Genomic DNA, 12,922 nt, shown 5'->3' with positions numbered 1-12,922 from the left:
TTGTTTATTATGCTTCATGTTTATTTATGTTTGTGTCTTATTACATGATCATTAGTATCTAATTGTCTATGCCTTAAAGTTATGAATGTCCTATGAATCCATCACCTTTCTTAAATGAAAAATGTTCTAAAAAAACAAAAGAACAAGAAGTACATAGTTTCGAATTCATCCTTGAAACTAGTTTAATTATTTTGATGTGGTGACAATACTTTTTGTTTTCTGAATGAATGCTTGAACACTGCATATGTCTTTTGATATTGTGGTTTATGAATGTTAAATATGTTGGCTCTTGAAGAATAAGGAAAAAGGAGAAATGTTATTGATAATCTGAAAAATCATAAAATTAATTCTCGAAGCAAGAAAAAGAAGTGAATACAAAAGCTTGCCAAAAAAAAAAGGAAAAGAGAAAAGAAAAATGGCAAAAAAAAAGAGAGAAAGAAAAAGAAAAAGCAAGCAGAAAAAGCCAAAAGCTCTTTAAACCAAAAGGCAATAGCAAAAAGCCAATAGCCCTTAAAACCAAAAGGCAAGGGTAATAAAAAGGATACAAGGCTTTGAGCATCAGTGGATAGGAGGGCCTAAAGGAATAAAATCTTGGCCTAAGCGGCTAAACCAAGCTGTCCCTAACCATGTGCTTGTGGCGTGAAGGTGTCAAGTGAAAACTTGAGACTGAGCGGTTAAAGTCAAGGTCCAAAGCAAAAGAAGAGTGTGCTTAAGAACCCTGGACACCTTTAATTGGGGACTTTAGCAAAGCTGAGTCACAATCCGAAAAGGTTCACCCAATTATGTGTCTGTGGCATTTATGTATCCGGTGATAATACTGGAAAACAAAGTTCTTAGGGCCACGGCCAAGACTCATAAAGTAGCTGTGTTCAAGAATCAACATACTGAACTAGGAGAATCAATAACACTATCTAAATTCTAAGTTCCTATAGATGCCAATCATTTTGAACTTCAATGGATAAAGTGAGATGCCAAAACTATTCAAGAGGCAAAAAGCTACTAGTCCCACTCATTTGATTGGAGCTAAGTTTCATTGATTTTCAGTTGCTTGGGGACAAGCAACAATTTAAGTTTGGTGTTGTGATGAGCGGATAATTTATACGCTTTTTGGCATTGTTTTTACATAGTTTTTAGTATGATTTAGTTAGTTTTTAGTATATTTTTATTAGTTTTTAAATAAAATTCACATTTCTGGACTTTACTAGGAGTTTGTGCATTTTTCTATGATTTCAGGTAATTTCTGGCTGAAATTGAGGGACTTGAGCAAAAATCAGATTCAGAGGTTGAAGAAGGACTGCAGATGCTGTTGGATTCTGACCTACCTGCACTCAAAGTGGATTTTCTGGAGCTTCAGAAGTCCAAATGGTGCGCTCTCAATTGCGTTGGAAAGTGGACATGCAGGGATTTCTAGCAATATATAATAGTCCATACTTTTCCCGAGTTTAGATGACGCAAACTGGCGTTCAACTCTAGCTCTCTGCCCTATTCTGGAGTTAAACACCTGAAACAGGTTGCAAAGTAGAGTTAAACGCCAGAAACAGGTTACAAACTGGTGTTTAACTCTAAGGAAGACCTCTACACGTGAAATCTTCAATGCTCAGCCCAAGCACACACCAAGTGGGCCCGGAAGTGGATTTCTGCATCATTTACTCATTTCTATAAACCCTAGTAACTAGTTTAGTATAAATAGAACTTTTTACTATTGTGTTAGAGAGCTTTAATCTTTAGTTTTATCTTTGGACGTTTAGTCCCTAGACCTTGGAGGCTGGCCATTCGGCCATGCCTGGACCTTCATCACATATGTATTTTCAACGGTAGAGTTTCTACACACTATAGATTAAGGTGTGGAGCTCTGTTGTTCCTCATGAATTAATGCAAAGTACTATTGATTTTCTATTATATTCAAGCCTATTTCTTCTCTAAGATATTTATTCGCACACAAGAACATGATGAATGTGATGATTATGTGACGCTCATCATCATTCTCACTTATGAACGCGTGCCTGACAAACACTTCCGTTCTACATGTAAACAAGCTTGAATGTGTATCTCTTAGCCTTCTGATCGTGAGATCAGAGTTTTCGTGGGATAGGCTAGAACTATTGGCGGCCATTCTTGAGATCCGGAAAGTCTAAACCTTGTCTGTGGTATTCCGAGTAGGATCTGGGAAGGGGTGGCTATGACGAGCTTCAAACTCGCGAGTGCTGGGCGAAGTGACAGATGCAAAAGGATTACTGAATCCTATTCTAGCAGGATCGAGAACCGACAGATGATTAGCCGTGTGGTGACAGAGCATTTTGGATTATTTTCACTGAGAGGACGGGATGTAGCCATTGACAATAGTGATGCCCAATATACAGCTTGCCATGAAAAGGAGTAGGATTGATTGGATGAAGACAGCAGGAAGCAGAGGTTCAGGAGGAACAAAAGCATCTCTATACGCTTATCTGAAATTCTCACCAATGAATTACATAAGTATTTCTATCCTATTTTATATTTTAATTATATTTTAATTATCAATTCACCATAACCATTTGAATCCGCCTGACTGAGATTTACAAGGTGACCATAGCTTGCTTAAAGCCGACAATCTCCGTGGGATCGACCCTTGCTCACGTAAGGTTTATTACTTGGACGACCCAGTGCACTTACTGGTTAGTTGTGCGAAGTTGTGACGAAGAACTAAGATTATGAACGTGCGTATTATGTTTTTGACACCGTTACCAAGGAATGAACGATCACGATTTCCCACACCAGTTACCAAAAGGCTGAGGAGGATATGCGCTTTATGAGATTTGACTGGGATGCTGTCAAGCAGAGAATAGCCCTTGATCCTACTGTCCCTTAGGTCATGGGGAAGAACACAATGATGCCTAAGGGAATCAACCTAATTTACCTGAATGATGAGGCTAAGCTCTGGCACCATATTCTGAGCAACTATGTGATGCCGAGTACTCATGAGACAGAGCTGCCCGCTGCTATGATCACCCACATCTGGTGTGTAATGGAGGGTAAGGACCTGTATCTGCCACGATTCATCTGGCACTATATGGCCAGGGTCCATGTCAGAGGCACCCTTCCTTTCCCTTATTTGATCACCCAGCTAGGCCATCGAGTTGACGTGCCTTGGGAGCTTGCTGATGAGAAGCCACCTGCTGCAGACTGCAAGAAGATTATCCCTCACAACAGAAAATTTTAGGCTTTAGGCTATAGACCCCCATTCCTCCCCGCTTCTAGTGAGGCAGCCACATCTTCAGCTGTCCCTTCTACCTCCACTGCTGCACCAGCCTCATCCACTACCCATCTACCTGCCCCTGAGCCCATTTATCATTTGGTGCATCAACTCTTCGCCCGCTTGGATCGTATAGAGTGTCGCAACAAGTGACGCTATGAGCACCTCAAGTTGATGATCCAATCCGGCGGCGACATCCCCTCCGAGCCTGACACCCCATCTGATACATCTGAGGCGGAGGCGAGTGATCATGCGGAGGAGACACATGCCCAGGCTGAGCAGGCAGGACCAGAGCAGGCTGCGCCACAGCAGGAGGAGCCACACCAGATACAGGCCGCAGATCCAGAGATTCCTATACAGTCAGAGCCTCCACTACAGCAGACAGATCCTCCTACCCTTATCCAGTCTGTGGATCTTCAGGCCACTATAGAGACTCCAGTAGCACATCCTTCCCGTGATGAGACTCCTTCACACCCAGCTTAAGTGAGCATCGAGGACGATGCTTTATTTTAAGTGTGGGGAGGTCGCCATCTCTAGTGTATCTTTTTGGTGAACCACTACAGACTCTTTTATCTGATTTTATTTATTTTTCTGTATTTTTATCTTTATTTTTATTTTTCAGTACTTATACTTTGTTCTTTTCATGTATTTTTACTTTATTTCCGCATTTTGCACTTTAGTTCATATTTTAGCTATTTAGTTTAGTTTGCAATTCTAAACCTATTAGTTACAGAATATGTGGATTCATTAGTATAGTTTACCCTTTTAGCATATAATACTTTGGTTCAATTGAAAATAAAAGGAAGTAAACTAGAAACTTTAGTAAATCAAAACAATCCACACACCTTGTATATATAGCATTACATATTAGTTAGTTAACAATATTTCTTCAAATAGGAACACTAAGATTTTAAGGGCTACCCTAAGATTTACATTGAGAAAAATGGGAACTCTTAATTTTTACTTGCATGACATATATAACTGATATATGATTTTTGAGCTGGAGAACACACAGCCTGTGAGTTTTGAGCTTAATTGTATGGTTGCATTCAAACCATAAATTTTATTCTTGTGTGTTTTACCCTTCTTTTTCATTCTAATGTTCTTTACTTTGTTTTAATCTATATGTCCAATATAGAATATAGATACATACCAAGATATGATTGAGGCCATCATTTGAATTTTTACTCACTTATCCCAAATTAGCCTACCTTTTACGTCACCCTTGTTAGCCCCCTTGAGCTTTTTAATCCCCTCTTGTTCTATAAACCACATTACTAGCCTTAAGCAGAAAAATAAAATAAAAATCCCAAGTTGAATCCTTGGTTAGCTTAAGATAGAAACTGTGTATTATTTAAGTGTGGGGAATTTTATGGGAACATGGGATGACAGAAACAAAGTAGGAATTTAAAAAGAATAAGTTGTTTCAAAAACAAAATTTGGGAAGCATGCTCTTGTGAAATCAAAACAATTGAATTACCATGTGCATTGATGATTCAAAAAAAAAAAAGAGAGATTTTCAAGTATTTAAATAAAGGAGATACAAAAAAATTCTCCAATTACAAAATAAAAAGAATCAATGCACATGGGACAAAATCAAAATTAATGCATGAGTTTGCAAAACAAAGTGGAAAAATTTGGGTAAATAGGTAAATGAACTTTAAAATTATATAAAGTATGTATGTTAGGTGAGATCTTAGACTAATCAAGGATTCACTTATTAGCTCACTTAGCCTTATACATATACCCTTTACCTTGGCCCCATTACAACCTTGAAAAAGACCTCATGATTTTTGTATGTCTGTATTCTATAATTGTTGATTGGTTAGATGAAAAACAAAGTTATAGAAAGTAAGGATAGAAAAAGAATAGAGTGATTAACCCAATAAACACTGAGTGACTAGAGAGTAAACACAAATTCCAGTGAGGGTTCAATAGCTCATCACCATATATCTCTGCTTAACTGCTGATTGTCTTGCAAGTTTGTGAAATATTTTTACCCCATCTCAATTGTAAAACGTGCTTTAACATTATCTAGGGTTTGGCTATGCATATATGATTCCTTGAGGATAAGAATTAATTTGACTACATGTAAGCTTTATATACAAGTGAATAATAACTAGAATTGCATGACTCATTTAGGTAGTTTGCATTTATAATAGAATGCATTGCATGAGATTCCACCACTTTAACCTTACCTTATTGCTGCGCAGAAATCATGATGGTTCATTCCTTGGTAACGGCGCTAAAAGCTTAATACGCACGTTCATAATCTTAGTTCTTTGTCACAACTTTGCACAACTAACCAGCAAGTGCACTGGGTCGTCCACGTAATAAACCTTACGTGAGCAAGGGTCGATCCTACGGAGATTGTCGGCTTGAAGCAAGCTATGGTCATCTTGCAATTCTCAGTCAGGCAGATTCATATGGTTATGGATATTTGATAATTAAAATATAATTAAAATATAAATAAAACATAAATTAAAGATAGAGATACTTATGTAATTCATTGGTGAGAGTTTCAGATAAGCGTATGAAGATGCTTGTTCCTCCTGAACCTCTGCTTTCCTATTTTCTTCATCCAATCATTCATACTCCTTTCTATGGAAAGCTGTATGTTAGGCGTCACCGTTGTCAATGGCTACATCCTGTCCTCTCAGTGAAAATGGTCCAATGTGCTGTCACTGCATGGCTAACCATCTGTCGGTTCTCGATTATAATGGAATAGGATCCATTGATCCTTTTGCGTCTGTCACTATGCCCAGCACTCGCGAGTTTGAAGCTCGTCGTAGCCATCCCTTCCCAGATCCTACTCGGAATACCACAGACAAGGTTTAGACTTTCCGGATCTCAAGAATGGCCATCCATGGATTCTAACTTATACCACGAAGACTCTGATTAAGGAATCCCAGAGATATTCATTCAATCTAAGGTAGAACGGAAGTGGTTGTCAGGCACGCGTTCATAGGTTGGGAATGATGATGACTGTCACGATCATCACATTCATATTGAAGTGTGAATGAATATCTTAGAATCGGAATAAGCTTGAATTGAATAGAAAAACAATAGTACTTTGTATTAATTCATGAGGAACAGCAGAGCTCCACACCTTAATATATTGTGTGTAGAAACTCTACCGTTGAAAATACATAAGAACAAGGTCCAGGCATGGCCAAGTGGCCAGCCCCCATAAAGGTCTAAGATAGTATAAAACTGATCAAAGATGTCTAATACAATAGTAAAAGGTCCTATTTATATCAGACTAGTTACTAGGGTTTACAGAAATGAGTAAATAATGCAGAAATCCACTTCTGGGGCCCACTTGGTGTGTGCTTGGGCTGAGCATTGAGCTTTACACGTGTAGAAGCTTCTCTTGTAGTTGAACACCAGTTTGTAACCTGTTTCTGGCGTTTAACTCCACTTTGCAACCTGTTTCTGGCGTTTAACTCCAGAATGCAACACGGAACTGGAGTTGAACGCCAGGTTGCGTCGTCTAAACTCAGGAAAAGTATGGACTATTATATATTGCTGGAAAGCCTTAGATGTCTACTTTCCAACGCAATTGAGAGCGCGCCATTTAGAGTTTTGTAGCTCCAGAAAATTTACTTTGAGTGAAGGGAGGTCAGAATCCAGCAGCATCTGCAGTCCTTTTTCAACCTCTGAATCTGATTTTTGCTCAAATCCCTCAATTTCAGCCAAAAAATACCTGAAATTACAGAAAAACACACAAACTCATAGTAAAGTTCAGAAATTTGATTTTTTATTAAAAACTAATAAAAATATACTAAAAACTAACTAAATCATACTAAAAACTATGTAAAAATAATGCCAAAAAGGATATAAATTATCCACTCATCACAACACCAAACTTAAATTGTTGCTTGTCCCCAAGCAACTGAAAATTAAATAGGATAAAAAGAAGAGAATATACTATGAATTCTAAAATATCAATGAAACGTAGCTCCAATCAGATGAGTGGGACCTATAGCTTTTTGCCTATTGAATAGTTTTGGCTTCTCACTTTATCCTTTAAAGTTCAGAATGATTGGCATCTATAGGAACTTAGAATTCAGATAGTGTTATTGATTCTCCTAGTTCAGTATGTTGATTCTTGAACACAGCTACTTTATGAGTCTTGGTCGTGGCCCTAAGCACTTTTTTTTCCAGTATTACCACAGGATATATAAATGCCACAGACACATAACTGGGTGAACCTTTTCAGATTGTGACTCAGCTTTGATAGAGTCCCCAATTAGAAGTGTCCAGGGTTCTTAAGCACACTCTTCTTTTTGCTTTGGACCTCGACTTTAACCGCTCAATCTCAAGTTTTCACTTGACACCTTCATGCCACAAGCACATGGTTAGGGACAACTTGGTTTAGCCGCTTAGGCCAGAATTTTATTCCTTTAGGCCCTCCTATCCACTAATGCTCAAAGCCTTGGATCCTTTTTACCCTTGCATTTTGGTTTTAAGGGATGTTGGCTTTTTCTGCTTGCTTTTTATTTTTCTTTTTCTCTTTTTTTTTCGCCATTTTCTTTTTTCTCTTTTTTTTTTTCTTCAAGCTTTTGTATTCACTGCTTTTTCTTGCTTCAAGAATCATTTTTATGATTTTTCAGATTATCAAATAACATGTCTCCTTTTTCATCATTATTTCAAGAGCCAACATATTTAACATTCATAAACAACAATTTCAAATGACATATGCACTGTTCAAGCATTCATTCAGAAAACAAAAAGTATTGTCACCACATCAAAATAACTAAACTAGTTTCAAGAATGAATTCGAAACCATGTACTTCTTGTTCTATTGTAATTAAAGCATTTTTCATTTAAGAAAGGTGATGGATTCAAAGGACATTCATAGCTTTAAGACATAGACGCTTAAACACTAGTGATCATGTAATAAGACACAAACATAAATAAACATAAATCATAATAAACGAAAAACAGTAAAATAAATAGACAAGGAGATTAAGGAATGAGTCCACCTTAGTGAGGGCGGCGTCTTCCTCTTCTTGAAGAACCAATGGTGCTTTTGAGCTCCTCTATGTCTCTTCCTTGGCTTTGTTGCTCCTCCCTCATAGCTCTTTGATCTTCTCTAATCTCATGAAGGATGATGGAGTGCTCTTGATGCTCCACCTTAGTTGTCCCATGTTGGAACTTAATTCTCCTAGGGAGGTGTTGATTTGCTCCCAATAGTATTATGGAGGAAGGTGCATCCCTTGAGGTATCTTAGGGATTTCATGGTGGGGAATTTCCTCATGCTCTTGTTGAGGTCCATGATCTCTTATTTGCTCCATCCTTTTCTTAGTGATGGGCTTGTCCTCTTCAATGAGGATGTCTCCCTCTATGTCAATTCCAGCCGAATTGTAGAGGTGGCATATGAGGTGGGGAAAGGCTAACCTTGCCCAAGTGGAGGACTTGTCAGCCGCCTTGTAAAGTTCTTGAGGTATAATCTCATGAACTTCCACCTCCTCTCCAATCATGATACTATGGATCATGATGGCCCGGTCTATAGTAACTTCAGACCGATTACTAGTAGGAATGATTGAGCGTTGAATGAACTCTAGCCATCCCCTAGCCACTGGTTTGAGGTCATGCCTTCTTAATTGAGCTCCTTCCTCACATATGTCTATGAGGACTTGGTCCAACCTTTGATCAAAGTTAACCCTTCTTGTGTAGGAGCGTGCGTTCTCTTCCATCATTGGCAAGTTGAACACTAGCCTTACATTTTCCGGACTGAAGTCTAAGTATTTCCCCCGAACCATGGTGAGCCAATGCTTTGGATTCGGGTTCACACTTTGATCATGGATCCTAATGATCCATGCGTTTGCATAGAACTGTTGAACCATTAAGATCCCGACTTGTTAAATGGGGTTGGTGAGAACTTCCCAACCTCTTCTTCGGATCTCATGTCAAATCTCCAGATACTCATTCTTTTTGAGCTTGAAAGGAACCTCAGGGATCACTTTCTTCTTGGCCACAACTTCATAGAAGTTGTCTTGATGGACCTTTGAGATGAATCTCTCCATCTCCCATGACTCAGAGGTGGAAGCAATTGCCTTCCCTTTTCTCTTTCTAGAGGTTTCACTGGCCTTAGGTGCCATAAATAGTTATGGAAAACCAAAAAGCTATTCTTTTACCATACCAAACTTAAAATTTTTGCTCGTCTCGGAGCAAAAGAATAAAGAAAGTAGTAGAAGAAGAAGAAGAATGGGGGAGAGGGAGAGAGGTGTGTATTCGGCCAAGGGGAAGAAGAGAGGGTTGTGTTGTGTGAAAATGAACAAGGAATGAGGGGTTTATATAGGAATGAGGAGAGGTTTAAGGTTCGGCCATTAGGGTTGTGTTTAGAAGGGAAAAGAATTTGAATTTTGGAGGTAGGTGGGGTTTATGGGGAAGAGAGGATGGATGTAAGTGGTGAAGAGGTGATGGGAAAGAGTGATTGAGGTGATTGGTGAAGAGTATTTGGGGAAGAGGGTTATGAAAAGGTGTGAAGAAGAGAGAAGAAGATGTAGGGATCCTGTGGGGTCCACAGATCCTGAGGGATCCTGTGGGGTCCACAGATCAAGTGGGGTCAAGGACTTAACATCCCTACTCCAATTAGGCGTGTAAAACGCCCTTGCTGTGCAATCCTGGCATTTAACGCCAGATTGCTGCTTGTTTCTGGCATTAAACACCCAAATGTAGCCTGTTTCTGGCGTTTAACACCAGGCAGATGCTTGTTTCTGGCGTTAAACGCCAGACAGATGCTTGTTTCTGGCGTTTAAATGCCAGACTGCTCTCCTCCAGGGTGTGCTATTTTTAATGCTATTTTTCATTATGTTTTTGATTTTTCAGTAGTTTTTGTAACTCCACATGATCATCAACCTAATAAAACACGAAATAACACAAGGAAAATAAAATAGATATAATTAAATAACATTGGGTTGCCTCCCAATAAACGCTTCTTTAACATCAATAGCTTGGCAGTGAGCTCTCATGGAGCCTCACAGATGTTCAGAGCATTGTTGGAACCTCCCAACACCAAACTTAGAGTTTGACTGTGGGGGCTTTGGTTGACTCTGCAGTGAGAGAAGCTTTTCATGCTTCCTTTCCATGGTTATAGAGAGAGATCCTTGAGTTTTAAACACAAGGTTGTCCTCGTTCAGTTGAAGGACTAGTTCTCCTCTGTCCACATCAATCACAACTCTTGCTGTGGCTAGGAAGGGTCTTCCAAGGATGATGGATTCATCCTCTTCCTTCCTACTGTCTAGGATTATGAAATCAGCAGGGATGTAATGGCCTTCAACCTTTACTAACACTTCCTCTACTTGTCCATAAGCCTGTTTTCTTGAGTTGTCTGCCATCTCTAATGAGATTCTGGCAGCTTGCACCTCAAAGATCCCAAGTTTCTCCATTACAGAGAGTGGCATTAAGTTTATTCCTGACCCTAGGTCACACAGAGCCTTCTCAAAGGTCATGGTGCCTATGGTACAGGGTATTAAGAATTTGCCAGGATCCTGTTTCTTTTGAGGTAATTTCTGCCTATCCAATGCATTCAGTTCATTGGTGAGCAAGGGAGGTTCATCTTCCCGAGTCTCATCACCAAATAATTTGGCATTCAGCTTCATGATTGCACCAAGGTACTTAGCAACTTGCTCTTCAGTAATTTCTTCATCCTTTTCAGAGGACGAATACTCATCAAAGCTCATGAAGGGCAGAAGGAGGTTCAACGAAATCTCTATGGTCTCTAATTGAGCCTCAGATTCCTTTGGTTCCTCGAAGGGAAACTTCTTATTGGTCACTGGACATCTAAGGAGGTCTTCCTCACTAGGATTCACGTCCTCCTCCTCCCTTGTGGGTTCGGCCATGATGGTTAAATCAATGACCTTGCACTCTCTTTTTGGATTTTCTTCTGTATTGCTTGGGAGAGTACTAGGAGGAGTTTCAGTGACTCTTTTACTCAGCTGGCCCACTTGTGCCTCCAAATTTCTAATGGAGGACCTTGTTTCATTCATGAAACTTACAGTGGCCTTAGATAGATCAGAGACTATATTTGCTAAACTAGATGGATTCTGCTCTGAATTCTCTGTCTGTTACTGAGTGGATGATAGAAAAGGCTTGCTATTGCTAAACCTATTTCTTCCACCATTATTAAAGCCTTGTTGAGGCTTTTGTTGATCCTTCCACGAGAAATTTGGATGATTTCTCCATGAGGGATTATAGGTGTTTCCATAGCGTTCACCCATGTAATTCACCTCTGCTATTGCAGGGTTCTCAGGATCATAAGCTTCTTCTTCAGAAGATGCCTCTTTAGTACTGTTGGATGATTCCTTCAATCCATTTAGACTCTGAGAGATCATATTGACTTGCTGAGTCAATATTTTATTTTGAGCCAGTATGGCATTCAGAGTATCAATTTCAAGAACTCCCTTCCTCTGAGGCGTCCCATTACTCACAGGATTCCTTTCAGAAGTGTACATGAACTGGTTATTTGCAACCATGTCAATGAGCTCTTGAGCTTCTGTAGGCATTTTCTTTAGGTGAATGGATCCACCTGTAGAATGGTCCAATGACATCTTCGATAATTCAAACAGACCATCATAGAATATATCCAGGATGGTCCATTCTGAAAGCATATCAGAAGGACACTTTTTGGTCAGTTTCTTGTATCTCTCCCAAGCTTCATAGAGGGAATCACCTTCCTTCTGTCTGAAGGTTTGAACATCCACTCTAAGCTTGCTATGCTTTTGAGGAGGAAAGAACTTGGCTAAGAAAGCCGTGACCAGCTTATCCCAAGAGTTCAGGATGTCCTTAGGTTGAGAGTCCAACCATATTCTAGCTCTGTCTCTTATAGCAAATGGGAAAAGCATAAGCCTGTAGACCTCGGGATCAACCTCATTGGTCTTAACAGTATCACAGATCTGCAAGAATTCAGTTAAGAACTGAAAGGGATCTTCGGATGGAAGTCCATAAAATTTGCAATTCTGTTGCATCAGAGAAACTAATTGAGGTTTCAGCTCAAAATTGTTTGCTCCAATGGCAGGGATTGAGATGCTTCTTCCATGTAAATTGGAATTAGGTGCAGTAAAGTCACCAAGCATCTTCCTTGCATTGTTATTATTTTCGGCCATGTCTCCTTCTTTTTCGAAAATTTCTGTCAGATTTTCTCCAGAGAGTTGTGCTTTAGCTTCCCCTAGCTTCCTCTTCAGAGTCCTTTCAGGTTCAGGGTTAGCTTCAACAAGAATGTTTTTATCCTTGTTCCTGCTCATATGAAAAAGAAAAAAATAGAAAAGAAGAGGAATCCTCTATGTCACAGTATAGAGATTCCTTATGTAAGTATAAGAAGAGAATAATGGAGGAAGGAAGAGATAAGAATCCAAACACAAGGGAGAGGAATGAATTCGAATTCTTGGGTGAAAGAAGGGTGTTAGTAGATGAATAAATAATTAGAAAGAGATGAGGAGAAGAAAAATTCGAAAATTAAATAAATTAAAATAAAAGTATTTTTGTTTTTAAATTGAATTTAAAATAAAAAATTAAAATTAAAGTTCGAAAATTAAGAAAGGAAAATTGAATCAAATTAAATTAAATAAAAAACAATTAGTTAATTTAAAAAGGAATTTTGAAAAAGAGGGAAGGGATTTTCGAAAATTAGAGAGAGAGAGTTAGTTAGGTAGTTTTGAAAAAGATAAGAATCAAACAAAAGGT

At 38.9% G+C, this 12,922-nt stretch overlaps 1 non-coding gene across 1 annotated transcript; it reads left to right on the top strand.

Moving 5' to 3' along the window:
• The first annotated feature begins 11,844 nt into the window (after positions 1 to 11,844).
• LOC112760429 (small nucleolar RNA R71) lies at positions 11,845 to 11,952 on the top strand. The gene has a single exon (XR_003180871.1). It is a non-coding gene; the product is annotated as a small nucleolar RNA R71 (small nucleolar RNA).
• The last annotated feature ends 970 nt before the right edge of the window (positions 11,953 to 12,922 follow it).

This window comes from Arachis hypogaea, chromosome 16 (genome assembly GCF_003086295.3).
Source record: "Arachis hypogaea cultivar Tifrunner chromosome 16, arahy.Tifrunner.gnm2.J5K5, whole genome shotgun sequence".
In the NCBI taxonomy this organism is placed as follows: domain Eukaryota; kingdom Viridiplantae; phylum Streptophyta; class Magnoliopsida; order Fabales; family Fabaceae; genus Arachis; species Arachis hypogaea.
This window is presented reverse-complemented; position numbering and strand designations above follow the sequence as displayed.